Raw genomic sequence first — 17,446 nt, forward strand, 5'->3', positions numbered from 1 at the left:
TATTAGTGTCTACCTGTCAAAGCAAATCTCCCAATTCATCACACCACCACCCCCGCCGCTCTCCCCCCTTGGTGTCCATACGTTTGTTCTCTACATCTGTGTCTCTATTTCTGCCCTGCAAACTGGTTCATCTTTCCAATTTCTTTCCTTTTATTTATTTTTCTTCTCTGATTGCCATGGCTAGGACTTCCAAAACTACGTTGAATAACAGTGGCAAGAGTGGACAACCTTGTCTTGTTCCTGATCTTAGAGGAAATGGTTTCAGTTTTTCACCATTGAGAACAATGTTGGCTGTGGGTTTGTCATATATGGCCTTTATTATGTTGAGATAAGTTCCCTCTATGCCTACTTTCTGGAGAGTTTTTATCATAAATGGGTGTTGAATTTTGTCAAAAGCTTTTTCTGCATCTATTGAGATGGTCATATGGTTTTCCTCCTTCAATTTTTTAATATGGTGTATCACATTGATTGATTTGCATATATTGAAGAATCCTTGCATTCCTGGGATAAACCCCACTTGATCATGGTGTATGATCCTTTTAATGTGTTGTTGGATTCTGTTTGCTAGTATTTTGTCGAGGATTTTTGCATCTATATTCACCAGTGACATTGGTCTGTAATTTTCTTTTTTTGTAGTATCTGTGTCTGGTTTTGGTATCAGGGTGATGGTGGCCTCATAGAATGAGTTTGTGAGTGTTCCTTTCTCTGCAATTTTTTTTTTTTTTTTTTTGCGGTACACGGGCCTCTCACTGTTGTGGCCTCTCCCGCTGCGGAGCACAGGCTCCGGACGCACAGGCTCAGCGGCCATGGCCCACAGGCCCAGCTGCTCCACAGCATGTGGGATCCTCCCAGACTGGGGCACGAACCCATGTCCCCTGCATAGGCAGGCAGACTCTCAACCACTGCACCACCAGGGAAGCCCTCTCTGCAATTTTTTGGAAGAGTTTGAGAAGGATGGGTGTTAGCTCTTCTCTAAATGTGTGATAGAATTCACCTGTGAAGCCATCTGGTCCTGGACTTTTGTTTGTTGGAAGATTTTTAACAACAGTTTCAATTTCATTACTTGTGATTGGTCTGTTCATATTTTCTATTTCTTCCTGGTTCAGTCTTGGAAGATTATACCTTTCAAAGAATTTGTCCATTTCTTCCAGGTTGTCCATTTTATTGGCATAGAGTTGCTTGTAGTAGCCTCTTAGGATGCTTTATATTTCTGCAGTGTCTGTTGTAATCTCTCCTTTTTCATTTCTAACTTTATTGAGTCCTATCCCTCTTTTTCTTGATGAGTCTGGTTAATCAATTTTGTTTATCTTCTCAAAAAAAAAACAGCTTTTAGTTTTATTGATCTTTGCTATTGTTTTCTTTGTTTATATTTCATTTATTTCTGCTCTGATCTTTATGATTTCTTTCCTTCTACTAACTTTGGGTTTTGTTTGTTCTTCTTTCTCTAGCTCCTTTAGGTGTAAGGTTAGATTCTTTATTTGAGATTTTTCTTGTTTCTTGAGGTAGGCTTGTATAGCTATAAACTTCCCTCTTAGAACTGCTTTTGCTGCATCCCATAGGTTTTGGATCATTGTGTTTTCATTGTCATTTGTCTCTAGGTATTTTTTGATTTCCTCTTTGATTTCTTCAGTGATCTCTTGGTTATTTAGTACCGTATTGTTTAGCCTCCATGTGTTTGTGTTTTTTACATTTTTTTTTCCCTGTAATTGATTTCTAATCTCATAGCGTTGTGGTCAGAAAAGATGTTTCATATGATTTCAGTTTTCTTGAATTTACTGAGGCTTGATTTGTGACCCAAGATGTGATCTATCCTGGAGAATGTTCCATGCACTTGAGAAGAAAGTGTAATCTGCTGTTTTGGGATGGAATGTCCTATAAATATCGTTTAAATCTATCTGGTCTATTGTGTCATTTAAAGCTTGTGTTTCCTTATTAATTTTCTGTGTGGATGATCTGTTCATTGGTGTAAGTGAGGTGTTAACGTCCCCCACTATTACTGTGTTACTGTCGATTTCCTCTTTTATAGCTGTTAGCAGTTGCCTTATGTATTGAGGTGCTCCTATGTTGGGTGCATATGTATTTATAATTGTTATATTTTCTTCTTGGATTGATCTCTTGATCATTATGTCATGTCCTTCCTTGTCTCTTGTAAAATTGTTTATTTTAAAGTCTATTTTATCTGATATGAGCATTGTTACTCCAGATTTCTTTTGATTTCCATTTGCATGGAATATCTCTATCCATCCCCTCACTTTCAGTCTGTATGTGTGCCTAGGTCTGAAGTGGGTCTCTTGTAGACAGCATATATATGGATCTTGTTTTTGTATCCATTCAGTGAGCCTGTGTCTTTTGGTTGGAGCGTTTAATCTCACATTTAAGGTAATTATCGATATATATGTTCCTATTACCATTTTCTTAATTGTTATGGGTTTGTTTTTGTAGGTCCTTGTCTTCTCTTGTGTTTCCCACTTAGAGAAGTTCCTTTAGCATTTACTGTAGAGCTGGTTTGGTGGTGCTGAATTCTCTTAGCTTTTCCTTGTCTGTAAAGCTTTTGATTTCTCCATCGAATCTGAATGAGATCCTTGCCAGGTAGAGTAATCTTGGTTGTAGGTTCTTCCTTTTCATCACTTTAAATATATCGTGTCACTCACTTCTGGCTTTCAGAGTTTCTGCTGAAAAATCAGCTGTTAACCTTATGGGAGTTCCCTTGTATGTTATTTGTTGTTTTTCCCTTGTTGCTTTCAATAATTTTTCTTTGTCTTTAATTTTTGTCAATTTGATTACTATGTGTCTCAGCGTGTTTTACCTTGGGTTTATCCTGCCTGGGACTCTGCACTTCCTGGACTTGGGTGGCTATTTTCTTTCCCATGTTAGGGAAGTTTTCGACTATAATCTCTTCAAATATTTTCTCGGGTCCTTTCTCTCTCTCTTCTCCTTCTGGGACCCCTATAATGTGAATGTTGTTGCATTTAATGTTGTCCCAGAGGTCTCTTAGGCTGTCTTCATTTCTTTTTATTCTTTTTTCTTTATTCTGTTCCACGGCAGTGAATTCCACCATTGTGTCTTCCTGGTCACTTATCCATTCTTCTGCCTCAGTTATTCTGCTATCCATTCCTTCTAGTGTATTTTTCATTTTAGTTATTGTATTGTTCATCTGTTTGTTTGTTCTTTAATTCTTCTAGGTGTTTGTTCTTTAATTCGTCTAGGTGTTTGTTAAACATTTTTTACATCTTCTCAATCTTTGCTTCCATTCTTTTTCCGAGGTCCTGGATCATCTTCACTATCATTATTCTGAATTCTTTTTCTGGAAGTTTGCCTATCTCCACTTCATTTAGTTGTTTTTCTGGGGTTTTATCTTGTTCCTTCAACTGGTACATAGCCCTCTGCGTTTTCATCTTGTCCATCTTTCTGTGAATGTGGTTTTGTTCCACAGGTTTCAGGTTTGTAGTTTTTCTTGCTTCTACTGTCTGCCCTCTGGTGGATCGAAAAACCTTTTTAATGGAGATCACACACTGTCCTTTCCTTAGAATTTTTAGCCTAATAACTCTTACGCAAAGTGAGGGATAAACTGCATTACGAACACTGGAATCTAGGTCTAGATTTGTCTTGATGTGGGATTCAAGGTTTTCATCTGAAGAAAGTGTGTTAATAATATTCCCTGCTTGCCTCTGCATAAAATTGCTTTGAGGAAATATTTAGCTTATATATGAAATATTTTTTAAATGTATGTATGGTACTATAATGCACTAATTCAAATATAAGATGAATTATATTTAATATGAAATTAATATATATATATTTGGTATATATATCCGATACACCAAAATCAGATACACACTCATGAGGTTTTCAAAAAACTATTCAAAATTCTGCTAATCAATCATAATCCTAAAATCAATCATTGATCCTAAAATTAATCCATAAGGATACATGTGTCATATGAGTATTGAAGATTTTTGAGAAGTAATATATACTTTCAATTTGTAATTTCAAAAAACATTTAAATGTGACTAACCCAGACACAATAGTTTATTAACTTCATGTTGACGTATTTGGCTGGTCTTGGATTCTTCCAGAGGACATGTATTAATACAGAAAGACAGAGGTGGGAGAGGTTGGGCTCTTTGATATGGGTAGAGAATATTACATGGAAGGGAAACTAGGAGAGTATATTTTTATCCAAAGAACATCTACTGTAGACCTAGCCAGTGGTTTTATCCACAGCGGCATAACTTCTAGGTGATCTGAAAGAAAAGGTTCTGGTGCATCCAGACTTTGGCCACATCACTACTATATGATAAGCTGAGACCTTGTCAGAAGTATTGCCTTCCTCCATCAGAGACTGATTGTGTTCACAACTTTTCATATATGCCTAATATCACTCTGGAACTCTGCAATTAGCAGCATCCACACAGCACCAGCATCACTAAACTGAATTCCAAGTGGGTAAGAGCTAATTTAAACAAGTATCTTCCAAGAAACGAAAAGAATCCAACCTTTCAAGTGCTTCATCATATTACATAATATTCACCATAAGTTACATCCTGATTCACTTAATGACTCAGCTACTCTCAGCTTAAGCAATACATTGGGGGTTTTTTGTTTGTTTTTTTGTTTTTGCTCAAAGTTCCAATTGTGGAACTCTTAACCAGTAGGTTTCCCAAAGTGTCTTTTTTGCCCAAAAAAGGGTGCATCTAACATCAAAATGTAGTGTGTATATGATAACTCAGAGTCCACTAGAAAACTCTAACTTCTATCGCTTTAGTATTTAATTTGAGCCCTAAGGCTCCTACAGAGAGTTAAATTAAGGGTCTCATGGTTGAAAATGGGTCACTCCTCTCCTGCAGTTAGTTGATCAACACTTATTTTGGAAGCACTAAGGCAATTTGCAAATCAGAGGGCATCAAATTATTAAGTTGGCTAAAGTTTCAAACCAGCCAATGTTTTCCATACATCTGTTGTTGGAGTCAATGTTCAAAAACCTTTTTTGTGTGTTTCTGCATTGTAGTTATTTACCCGCATTACCTTATGTTGAATAAGGAGAGCAAAGAAGACCTGAACTTGATAAAATGTCCCCTGAATGATCAAACCACACTTAATTTAAATATTAATAGTAAGAATTCCCATCCTATAAGGGTAAAGTCTATGCAGGTAATCCTTCTACTACTACCAGATGTATCTGTACATTCATTGGCTGGGAATGAAACCCTAAACAACATCTTTGTTTAGGATTTAATGGAGTTTAAACCACTCCTTCATCCCTCTCTTTGATTTATCAACACAGTTGACTTGTAACTGGAGTTTCATATATTCAAGGACCTCTAAGGTGCTTTGTTAATCAAAAGCAAACATTTAAATGATCAAGTAACTGCTCTGTCTTTTGGGGATGGTTCTAAAAATTGTGTGGCTCACTTATTTTCCTAAACTTTAAAAATAATTCCAAAGAACTACTGTCCAATATCTTTCTACTTAATATTAACATATTCTAAATTGAGAAGTTCAAAGTGATCTTATAACTTTGAAGTAAGAACTACAAGAGCTCAACAAATCAACAGAACGTTCTTTTTTCTTTCTTTATACTAGCACAAAAGAAAAAGTTTTTCAAGGACTGAAACCAATGCATAATTTTTGTAGAGAAACACTTTTACACAAACCATTGAAAATTAGTGGTTCATGGGTTCAGAGTTAATGTTAAGCATCTATCTATCCTTCTTTGGGTACATCTCCAAATTCCAATTCCAGGGCCACACAATCTCAGCCCAATATTTCTACCATAACCCAAAGGATTCACAATCCTTTGCCTTCAGTTGTAACATAATATGAAGAATAAGGCACTTTCATGACTACTGAGTAGTCATTTTCTCCAAACACTTTCTCTTCCCATCAGTCATCTGTTGAACTCCCTCATCTGGCTACCTGAGTGCCCAATGACTAACCACGCAAGAGGACTGACTCATCACAGACCTAGTCAACGGCTGATAATAGAATTAGTCGATAAGAAGCTAGAAGGGCAATAGTGTAACCCAAACTCAACAGAGAAAAAGACTCTGGGGTTCCAGTGGGCTTCCTGGATGACCACTGATAAACCACTTAAATTCAAGGGGCCTCATCATAAAATGAGGAGTTAAGCCTAATAAGTAACTCTATTATCACATGTATTACTCGTGGACATCTTAAATATATCCATATCCAAAAATAAACAAACACATCAATGGAATAAATACAGGTACATGAACAAACCCAAATAACTGCATGCATTTGTTTTTATAGAACAAGTAGCATCACATAACAATGCTAAAAATGTTGCATTAATAAATTATGTTTGGGTGATTGATACCCTCTTAAAAACAACTTAATTGCATCCCTAGCTTACTTATTAGGCTAAAATAAATTTCTAGGTGGCCCACAAATGTAAATGTAAAAAACCAAAACTATAAAATTTTAGAAGAAAACATAGAGAATAGATTCATCATATCTGTATGGGGAAACCTTTTCTAAATATGTCACAAAACTTCTATGGAAGGACATACTGATTACTTGACACATTCTAATTTAGAAATTCCAGAATAAAACCAAAGATAAAGTCAGAAGACAAACAGAAAACTGAGATAAATATTTATACTACTTACCACATGGGTTTGATTTCTTTAATATATAAAGATATCTGACAAATCAATATGTAAAAGGTAAGCATATCATTACTAAGTAGTTATATATGAAAATGTAGTACACAAAATGGAGTATTAAAAGGGCTTTTAACATATGAACTATACACAGTCTCATGCAAATGTTCAGATATCACTTCTGGAGTTAAGAGTTGAAGCAATGTCATTTTTTTTTTTTAACAATTTTTCATTGATTGACTCTAGCGTGGAAACCACTGAATTAAACATTGCCTAAGATCCACTAACCTCTGAAGTTATGTCTTTGTCTGTCTGTGATCCAACCTACTTTACTATGCCATCTTCCCGACCTGACCCACAAACATCCAACGCCATAGCAATCCTACAAGAGGCCCTCTTCATTTCTTTAACGGAGGAGCTAGATGTGTTTGGGGGAAAATCAGTCACGTACTGAAACTGGGACTCGTTCAAATTCATGGTTGAGGCCTCAATTACAAGTCCTCAATACTTTAAAAATTTGGGGCATTTCATTGTCACATTCACTTCAGCTTCATCATCCTGAGTAATTTCCACTTCCTCACGCCTCCTACTCAGCTTGTGGCTTGTTCATTTTTACCGGATGACCTCATCTCCTTAACTCACAGAAGAAACAGAAGTCAGCCCTTGATTTCCTGACCACCCACCATCCCATTCCCAAATGCAAACTTCCTAGCATCCCTATCCTTTTTTTTCTTCCTCATTTTGGTGTCAGAGGAAGATATGTCTCTTCTGTACAAAGGAAGCACCTTTATCTAAGTTCTGAATCCCAGAGGCTCCTTCTACCTCAGTGCATTCTGCATTATTTTTTCTCTTCTCTCTCTTACATGAGCAACCTTTTCCACTGCCTTCTCTTCTAGCCCATTGGTTCTCATCCGGGAATAATTTGCCTCCCTCCCCAGGGTATTTGGCAATGTGTGGAGACATTTTTTTTTTTTTTCGTTCGCGGGACTCCCACTGTTGTGGCCTCTCCCGCTGCGGAGCACAGGCTCCGGACGCGCAGGCTCAGCAGCCATGGCTCACGGGCCCAGCCGTTCCGCGGCACGTGGGATCCTCCCGGGCCGGGGCACGAACCCGTGTCCCCTGCATCGGCAGGCGGACTCTCAACCACTGCGCCACCAGGAAAGCCCTGGAGACATTTTTGATTGTCACAGGGGGGTGCTACTGTACTGGCATCCGGTCGGGATGCTACTGATATCCAGCACACAGGGGCCGTGGACGCTGCTAAACATCCTACAAAGCACAAGACACTCCACCACCGGCAACGTGCCCATACAGACTGTATTACCTGGCCCCAAATGTGCCAAGGCTTACAGATCCTGTAGCCTATCAACATGTTTGGTCCTTCCTTCCTTCCTCCTTCCCTCCCTCCCTCTCTTCCTTCCTTCTTCTTTCTCTTTCTCTGACACACACAAACACACACACAACTACATTTTAAACATATTTTTTTCCTAGACCCTTCGTCCCTCTCTACCTATTCTTATATTTCTCTTCCTTTTTTCTTAGCCAAACTTTGGGGAAAAAAGGACTAAAACCCATTGTTCTTGCTTGTATCTAACCATTTAAGGCAATCTGGCTTCACTGAAATCATTCGAGCAAAGCTCACTAATGACTTGATATTGCCAAATCCTAAAACAAGTCTCAGCCTTAGCATAGAAAACTTCTCTGAGGCCTTTGGTCTTTGCCTTTTTTGACAAGTCCCTCTTTAAAATTCTCTTATTCTATGTCTTTGCACCTTACGTTCCTACGTCTTGGAATAAAACCTTTTCATTCTCCTTTCCATGATTCTACACCTTTGTTTGTGGCACAATGATATCCCTTACTCTTTCGTCTCTTCTAGTCTTCTAAGGCTATATTTTCAATTTCAAGCTTATTGTATCTACCACCTAAAGGCTGATGGAATGTAAATATATAATTTTAAACAAAACAGTTCTGTGGAACTCAAGGCAAATATAACCAACCATCTGTGAGGGTCTCATCCTGTATATCCCCAAAGCACTTCAAATTTTGTATGTGAAAAATGAACTTACATTTTTACACTTGACAATAATGTCCATTTTTCTGTATTTTCTATCTCATTACACACATCCTTATCCAATCTCCCAAGCAAAAATCCATGCATGAACCTGGAAGCCTTTCCATTCCCTATCATTCCATACAACCTAATCATTAACAAGGATTAGGAAATCTACACCATCAGTACCTCAAATATGTCCCATCCGAATGTGTTGCTGCTAGTGCCTTGGTTTAGGCCCATCACCCCTCATTTGGTTAACTGTAACACCTACTAATTGATTCCCCCACCTCTAGCCTCTTTACACTGCTTCAAAGGTCAGGTTTTAAGGCTTTGCTCCAACATGATCTCCCCTCCCTAAAAACCTCTCTTAGTTCTTCATCGCATGGATCAGACTCTGAGAAGTTTTACCAAGCACACAAAGCTTTAGTACTCTGACCTTTGCCAAGTTCTTAAGCCTTATATCTTCTACTTTGGTCCTTCCCCTTTGTGTTGCAGTCATACCAACTGCCTTATACTTTCCCAATCTCATCAAATTGTTTCCCATCCCCTGTCTTTGATTTTTTTTTTGAATTTTTTTAAAAATATTTTACTTATTTATTTATTTTTGGCTGCACTGGGTCTTCGTTGCTGCGCGCGGGCTTCCTCTAGTTGCAGCAAGCGGGGGCTACTCTTCGTTGCGGTGCGCGGGCTTCTCATTGCAGTGGCTTCTCTTGTTGTGGAGCACGGGCTCATGGCATGTGGGCTCAGTAGTTGTGGCTCGGGGGCTCTAGAGCGCAGGCTTAGTAGTTGTGGCGCACAAGCTTAGTTGCTCCGCGGCATGTGGGATCTTCCTGAACCAGGGCTCGAACCTGTATCCCCTGCATTAGGCAGGCAGATTCTTTACCCCTGCGCCACCAGGGAAGCCCACCTTTGACATTTTTTTATCTTGGTACTAGACTTGTATTCTGCTTTCAAGACCTAGGCAGGCATCTCTCTAGAAAACACTCCGCATTCTTTGAGAATTGCTCTCTCTCCTCATTGCCTTTCTACTTTGGACTCGCTTTAAATGTTACATCTGTCACCCCTTATTCCAATTTAAAAATACATTCTCGGGGGCTTCCCTGGTGGCGCAGTGGTTGAGAGTCCGCCTGCCGATGCAGGGGACACGGGTTCATGCCCCGATCTGGGAAGATCCCACATGCCGTGGAGCGGCTGGGCCCGTGAGCCACGGCCGCTGAGCCTGCGCGTCCGGAGCCTGTGCTCCGCAACGGGAGAGGCCACAACAGTGAGAGGCCCGCGTACCGCAAAAAAAAAAAAAAAAAAAAAAAATACATTCTTGCTTCTCCTACTGAAGTATGGCTTGTTGAGGAAGGGTCTGTGCCTTGGGTGGTGGGGGCAGGGGGGCAATGACATAGTACTAGAGCCTGGAAAAACGCTCAGGACGAGGTGCTCAATGAATGTTTGCTAAAGGAAGAAAAGAGGTAGAGAACAAGGCAACCATAAAATTTTTACTAATAAGCCAAGAAATACAGTCTAACAATTTTTAAACTTCAGTATCCATAGCATTTACGAAATGTCTACATACCCTGGTGGTATACTGAGCTCTGTGCAAGGCAAACTAGTTTAACTGGTGAGGTGCGTTTTAGGTAAATATAAAACTAATAACTAATCCTTAATATTACTCAATTTGATGAAATCCTATCATCTCAGTAGCCACATTAGTGAATTACCATAGCCACAAAGTATCCCTTTCTTTAGCATCTCAGTGGCCACATTAGTGAATTACCATAGCCACAAAGTATCCCTTTCTTTAGCATCTCACTGGATATTGACTTGTCCCAGTTAATTTTGGTTCCTTAGAAACAAGAGCCAAGTTTCTTCAAGTGTGTTCTGAGGAACCTAGTTCTATGAAACTTCCTCAAATAAAAGGGGCTCCTGCTCAATCATGTTTGTGCAACGTACATGTCATATCTCTCTTTTGGAGGTGGAGAATGTCCATTAGCATCTAAAAAGCTCCGAGAAAGTTATAAAGTAAGGAAATCTTGTTTACACTTGTTGAGTGTAATGTTTCCATGAACTCATTTGATCATGGAACTTCTTTCATGCCTTATCTGTAAAATCTCATGAAACTAGTGTTCTGTGAAACAAGCTTTGGAACACTGGTCAGAAGGCTGGTTTGAAAACATCACAACTTCACCTCCTTCCTGCCATCAATTCTGTCCTGCTCCAGTGACCCAAGTGAGGCACGGGGCTGGGAGTACTGTCTGGAGGGATGTATATTCATTCCACAATCCCTCTGCTTAAATTTGTTTAATTGAAGTGGAAACAATCTTGCACTTTAAACAAATCTGACTTTTCATAATATATCATAGAACCAATATGATATGATTATTTTGCTACAAGAATCAGCAGGCAAGGGGACATGCCTTAAAGTTACTTTAAAAGATCTTCCATCAAGACAATTATCTGAAAGTAAAGTGAATAAAAAGCGGAAGGATCCTATTTCGTAAATAGGTAGCATGACATCAAGCTTTTCCATTTCAACAGGAGTCTGTACTGTAGCTACAAAGAATTATGGAGCTGAAAGGAATTTAGAGATCACTTAACTCAGCCAATTCATTTACCAGTGAGGATTTAAGGCCCAGAGAAGATAAGAGACTTAACAAATATTATTCATATACTTAGAGGAGTTGACAACACAGAGCCTGTGATTTTCACTTTAGTGCTTTTCCTGCATTCCACTTCCTGCTAATGAACTTAAGTCAAGGAGTACAGTTCAGGGTTGGAATCAAATAAAACATACATTGATATTAACCTGATACATATTCAGTTTCCTGTCACTTATAAAATGCTGTCATGGGCATCATTCATTATTCCCATCTGCCCTGCAAGGTGACTCAGGCCGTCCTTGCTTCCTTCTTACCAAGATGTACAACCTAGCCCTAAGTGAAAAGTTCCCCAAGCCTGTGAGATGATGCCTCATTAAAATGTACCGAAATTTAGTTGTGCTTTCCAGGGACGCACCCAGGAATAATTTATATAAACCAAAGATGGGGTGCATACACTTCAGTGGAAATTGTGGTTCTGAGAAATTCGTGGAAAACCAGAGGTCCTATTAGGCTGTTTTCTGCTGCCGCACGGCGCAGGCAAAATGCCCAACTCTTAATGGCTAAAAATACACATTTTCAGAAATCCAAAGTGTTTAATTTAAATCAAATCTAACAGAAAAGACAAGCAGTCTGGTACATGGGGAGCTCTTCTAAAACCACTCTCTTGAAGACAAAAGAAAATAAGACTGGTATTGAAGTGGGGCCATTCTCCAAACAGCTCCCATCTGCTGGAACGGAGGCCTCACTAAACGCAGATGATTAGAGCTTCATGGAAGATTAGAAAACATTCTATTACCAACAGCTCTCCCAGATGCACAGAAACAGGTCAGGGCTATGTAAACACCTTACACCGCTTCGTAAACAGATAAAAATATCCAATCAGTTTGGTGTAAACAGATCAACAGCAGGAGAAGCCAGCATCCTTCTCAGATGGGGCTCTGTGGACAAGCAAAGGCTCAACGTTTGCTGATTTGGAAGTGCATTTGACTGTTCTCATTTAAGTGGTTACTTTTCTGAAATCAGGCCATTTGTTGAGAAGCCAGTGGCAGGATCACAAGGAATTCAGGGTGGTGTATAGCAAGTTCCAGATACTACTTGGTAACTTCTAGCTCTGCCCCATCCTACTTCTGAGACAAACAACTATTTTCAGGCTATAATTTAAAATAGGAGCTGAAGAGGGTGGACGTGAAATAACAAATGGCTGAGAGCTCTTGGGCAGACTGTGGGGATCATGAGACAGGAAATCTGGGGTGAAGACAAAGCCTGAGCACGAGTTCATACCACCCATGATTTATGAAGTATCCGGCATATTCGGCAGAGTATTTAATTCTCTCTCACTCTACCACAATATCCTACTCAGCCAACCTCTCCTGTCTGCCTTCACACTTATCAGAAGGAAAAGGGAAGTAGATCATGAACAGAGGGGTTCACCCCTCAAACCTGTATGGTATTGCAAGGAACAATTGGATTGGACCCCCCTTACTTTTTTGTTTGTTTGACTTAATTTTTTTAATTAAGTTATTTATTTATTTATTTTTGGCTGCGTTGGGTCTTCGTTGCCATGCACGGGCTTTCTCTAGTTGCTGCGAGCAGGGGCTACTCTCCGTTGTGGTGCGCGGGCTTCTCATTACGGTGGCTTCTTGTTGCAGAGCACAGGCTCTAGGTGCATGGGCTTCAGTAGTTGTGGCACGCAGGCTCAGTAGTTGTGGCTTGGGGGCTCTAGAGCACAGGCTCAGTAGTTGTGGCACACGGGCTTAGTTGCTCCGTGGCATGTGGGATCTTCCCTGACCAGGGCTCGAACCCGTGTCCCCTGCATCGGCAGGTGGACTCTTAATCCCTGAGCCGCCAGGGACGCCCCTGACTTAATTTTTTAAATTGAAGTAGAGTTGATGTATAATATTATATAAATTACAGGTGTGCAATATAGTGTTTCCTAATTTTTAAAGGTTATACTCCATTTATAATATTATAAAATATTTACGATACTCTCTGTGTTGTACAATATATCCCTATAGCTTATTTTAAACCTTATAGCGTGTACCTCTTAATCCCCTACCCCTTTATTGCCCCTCCCCCCTTCCCTCTCCCAACTGGTAACCACTAGTTTGTTCTCTACGCTAATTTAAAAAGATACATGCACCCCATTGTTCATAGAAGCATTATTTACAATAGCTAAGATATGGAAGCAACCTACGTGTCCATCAACAGATAAGTGGATAAAGAAGATGTTGTATATATGCAATGGAATATTACTCAGCCATAAAAGAATGAAATTTTGCCATTTGCAGGAACATGGATGGGCTTGGAGGGCATTATGCTAAGTAAATTAAGTCAGACAGAGAAAGACAAATACTGTATGATATCACTTATATGTGGAATCTAAAACATACAACAAACTAGTGAATATAATGAAATAGAAGTGGATTCACCTTACTTTGAAGTGTCTTTGAAGCTCTTTCCATTGACACCCAGTCTTTACTGAGTTCCTTTGAGTGCCTGTCCTTTTACTAAGCATGTGAATCATAAAATAGAGAAAATATGGTTCCTGCTGTCAAGTAGTGCACTTTATATATTTAAATATATTTTAAAACTGTGTAATATTTTAAAATATCTGCCCATTTAGAATCCCTGCATCCTCTAATGGCAGGTGGTAGCATAAAGGCAGATCACATATATATTAAATATAATACAACACTCACTTTCACCCACAAATATGTGACTCCAGTGGTCACTTTTGACAGTTTTCAAGAACCATGGATCTGATACCTCCAAGTGCTCTCGCCTCACATTCAGCTACAGCTGCGGTGACGAGGTGCATGTGAGCTGCCGTCATCTTTCCACAGGTGTGGCTGGGACATGCTGCACCTCAGGCACGGGCCCCTCCTCTGCAGCCTCCTTCCCAGTATCTTCTCCTACCAGGAGGCATGGGAAGCCTGCATAGACTATTGGCTCAAAAGCCAAAACGCAGAAGAACTGACAACCTGTGAGACAATCCTTGAAAACGGAGAAGAGAAACTCACAGAAAAGTGCTTTTTTTCCCTTTCCTCCATCAGACTGGCAGTTCTGAGATGCATTCCATAAGGGTTCTCAGATCGCCATGGTGAAATCGCGCATCTGTCACATGCAGCGATCACCAACTGGACGACACATCTTGTATTAATATTCCTTGCTTCCTGGCTGCGCTCTACCGGGCTCTCACGTCTGCTTCCTGGGAGCATATTCCACATAGACCCCTGCCAGCAAACTTTATCTCAGGTCAGCTTTGGGGGAGACCCAGGTTAAAACAATTCAAATGGTCCCTTGTTGCTTGAGTGAAGTTCAGCGAAACTGAAAGTTTTTACATTTTCTTCATTGGTCCTTCCCTTAGACACAGAATTGTAGGAATCTGGCAAAGACCTCACCCAGAGATTAATCACTATCTTTTACAAAAGTTTCTCCTTTACTTGACTCCTCCATGGAGCTAGATCTAAGAAGGAAGGAAGGAAGGGAGGGAGGGAGGGAGGGAGGGAGGAATCAAAACATATTTGTGAACTCCTTGACTGAATCTGAGAATCCATGGCATTTTCGAGAGACCATTTCCCTTGATTAAGTTTTCATGACAATGAAGAATTCTATGCTTTGTTTTCATTTATTCTTTGTTTTCTCTTTTTTAAGCCTCTAACCCTTCTTTCTGGTCAGTTGTGTGGTGGGACGTACAGCAGAGAATTGGGGATGGTACAGAGGGAAGAGTCTGGACACAGAGTCCATTCGAGCGATGACCCAGGCTACACTGGGAGATGTGGGGACAGAGACTCTATTAGAGGCACCAATAGAGCTTAAGTAGAGCGTCGTTTTGTGCGTCTTTAGAAAACTCACAAACGGAACATACTGCATACCCTGCAAATTCAATTTTTCACTTGCTATTCATGAAAACTTTACATACCTACTTGTCCTCTTAAAAAGCAGCATAAATGTTACATAGTGTAATGATGCTACATTTTGCTTAGTCACTTTTCCTGCTGAAGGATATTCCAGCCTCTTCAGATACACATCAAACTGACAGTTATTACCAGGAAAGGAACTAGGATTGGCTTGGTAATCAAAGGAGGATTAGCCTGCATCTATGAACGTTAATGTCCTCACGTGAAAAGACGCTCAACGTTATCATCAGGGAAATGCAAATCAAAGCCACGATGAGCTATCACCTCACACCTACCAGAATAGCTATCACCCAAAATAAAACAAATAACAAGTGCTGGTGAAGATGTGGAGAAGAGGGAGTCCTCATGCACTGTTGGTGGGAATGTAAATTGGTGCAGCTACTATGGAAAACACTACAGAGGTTCCTGACAAGGTTAAAAATAGAACTATCATAAGACCCAGCAATTCCACTCTGGGTATTTACTGAAGAAAATAAAAACACTAATTCAAAAATATATATACACCCCTATGTTCACTGCAACATTAGTTACAAAAGCCAAGATATGGAAACAAACTAAACGCCCATCAATGGATGAATGGGTAAAGAAGATGTGTGTGTGTGTGTGTGTGTGTGTGTGTGTGTGTATTACTAGGAGAGACTGTTCATAACAGAACAGATGTCTCCTGACAAGTAAGTTATTGGTACAAGCGAACTACATTACTGCAATAATGCTAAGATTCAGACTTAAGCTAAAGATAGTAAGAGAGAGTGGGGGAGGGCGGCAGGGAGAGAGAGAGCAAATTGAGTAAGAGAGTGAGATACAGTTTGGTCTGAGTTCACATCCGACCCTACCACACTGACTTACTCTGGGATATATCAAGGCAGCACAGCCCTCAGAAAGCTAAGATACGCCAGCTTGAAAAGGCCAATTTCTGGCATATTCATTTGTCAACATCTTAACAGCAAGCACCTCTATTTTTCCAAAGTCTTGTGCATATCAAAATGTTTTCTATGCAAATTAAAGGTGGTATTTCCTTCATTCCATCACGGCAGATTCATAGAATCATGTAATGTACAAGATTTTGAACCACTTAGAATTCTATCCTGGTGTTAACTATGATGCTTTTTTCATTATTATCGAATTGTGCAGAAAGTAAGTCTAGTAGAATTAAGAGGATAGGTTTTAGAATTAACAGGCTTTCTAGAGAAAGAGAAAGAAGGAGTTTACAGCTAAATATCCCCATAGGACATGGAAGCCTTACACATGAAAAAGAAAACAAGAGCTTAGAGTTTAGGATGTAAGCGAAAGTAACAGATGCAAATGAAATTTACTGCAAAAATTTGATAAACAGTTTCATAAAAATATGCTTTCCTTAAACTCGCCAAATACAATTATTAAGATCCTTAATATATAGCAATAAATCCTATTTAATTATGTCACTATATATGTGTACGGTTGCAGTAGAAAAGATACGCGGTGTTTTCCATTATATACAAAGTAATACATTCCTTGGGCTGTAAACTGCTCTCAGAATATTTTTCAACTATCTAACGTTGTTTGCATCGTTATCTTAGATTCAGGTTGATGGTTACACACTGCTGTTCTTTCTTAGGAATTCACCCCCATTCAATATTGTTGAGGTTGTATTTTAGGGAAACTCAGAGGCATTTCTTCTGCATACCTTCCTTGCAATCATCCCGTTTCTTAACACACGGCAGTGTTTCAGAATAACCTACTGTTCATCGTCTTCTGTAGATGTCCTGCCACCAAGGATGGCTTCAGTGGTTCTTGCATTGTTCTGTCTTGCAATGCAATACTAGGTGATAATCATTTATGCCAAACCAAATAAAACCACTCCAATAATGTTTTAATTAGGATTTTTGTCAATCAAAACTATGCAGCCACTTAATAGTTTAAACACGTTCACTATTAATAGACCTCCAGTTGTCTGGTAAATGGTTGCCAATAACTCAAGCACTCAGTAAGGCATTTGAAATCCATGATGTGTCTTTCTACTTCCTAATTTATTAAAACTAGATTTTAACAGATTTTGATGATGAATTTGGATCTGGTTCTCTTGTGACAAACCAGTCTTGTGACTGCTTTCTCTAGCTAATAAGTTAGTTTTTAAAATTTTGTCATCTTCTGGGACATAGAATATAAAAGAGTTTATGAAAACCTCTCAAGGAATTTTGATGAAAGTCGTAGCGTATAGAATCTTAAGCATTTTTTTTTCAGAAGAAGGTAAACATGCTGTATACTGAATTATGGATAGACTGA

This window comes from Globicephala melas, chromosome 21 (assembly GCF_963455315.2).
Source record: "Globicephala melas chromosome 21, mGloMel1.2, whole genome shotgun sequence".
Taxonomy (NCBI): domain Eukaryota; kingdom Metazoa; phylum Chordata; class Mammalia; order Artiodactyla; family Delphinidae; genus Globicephala; species Globicephala melas.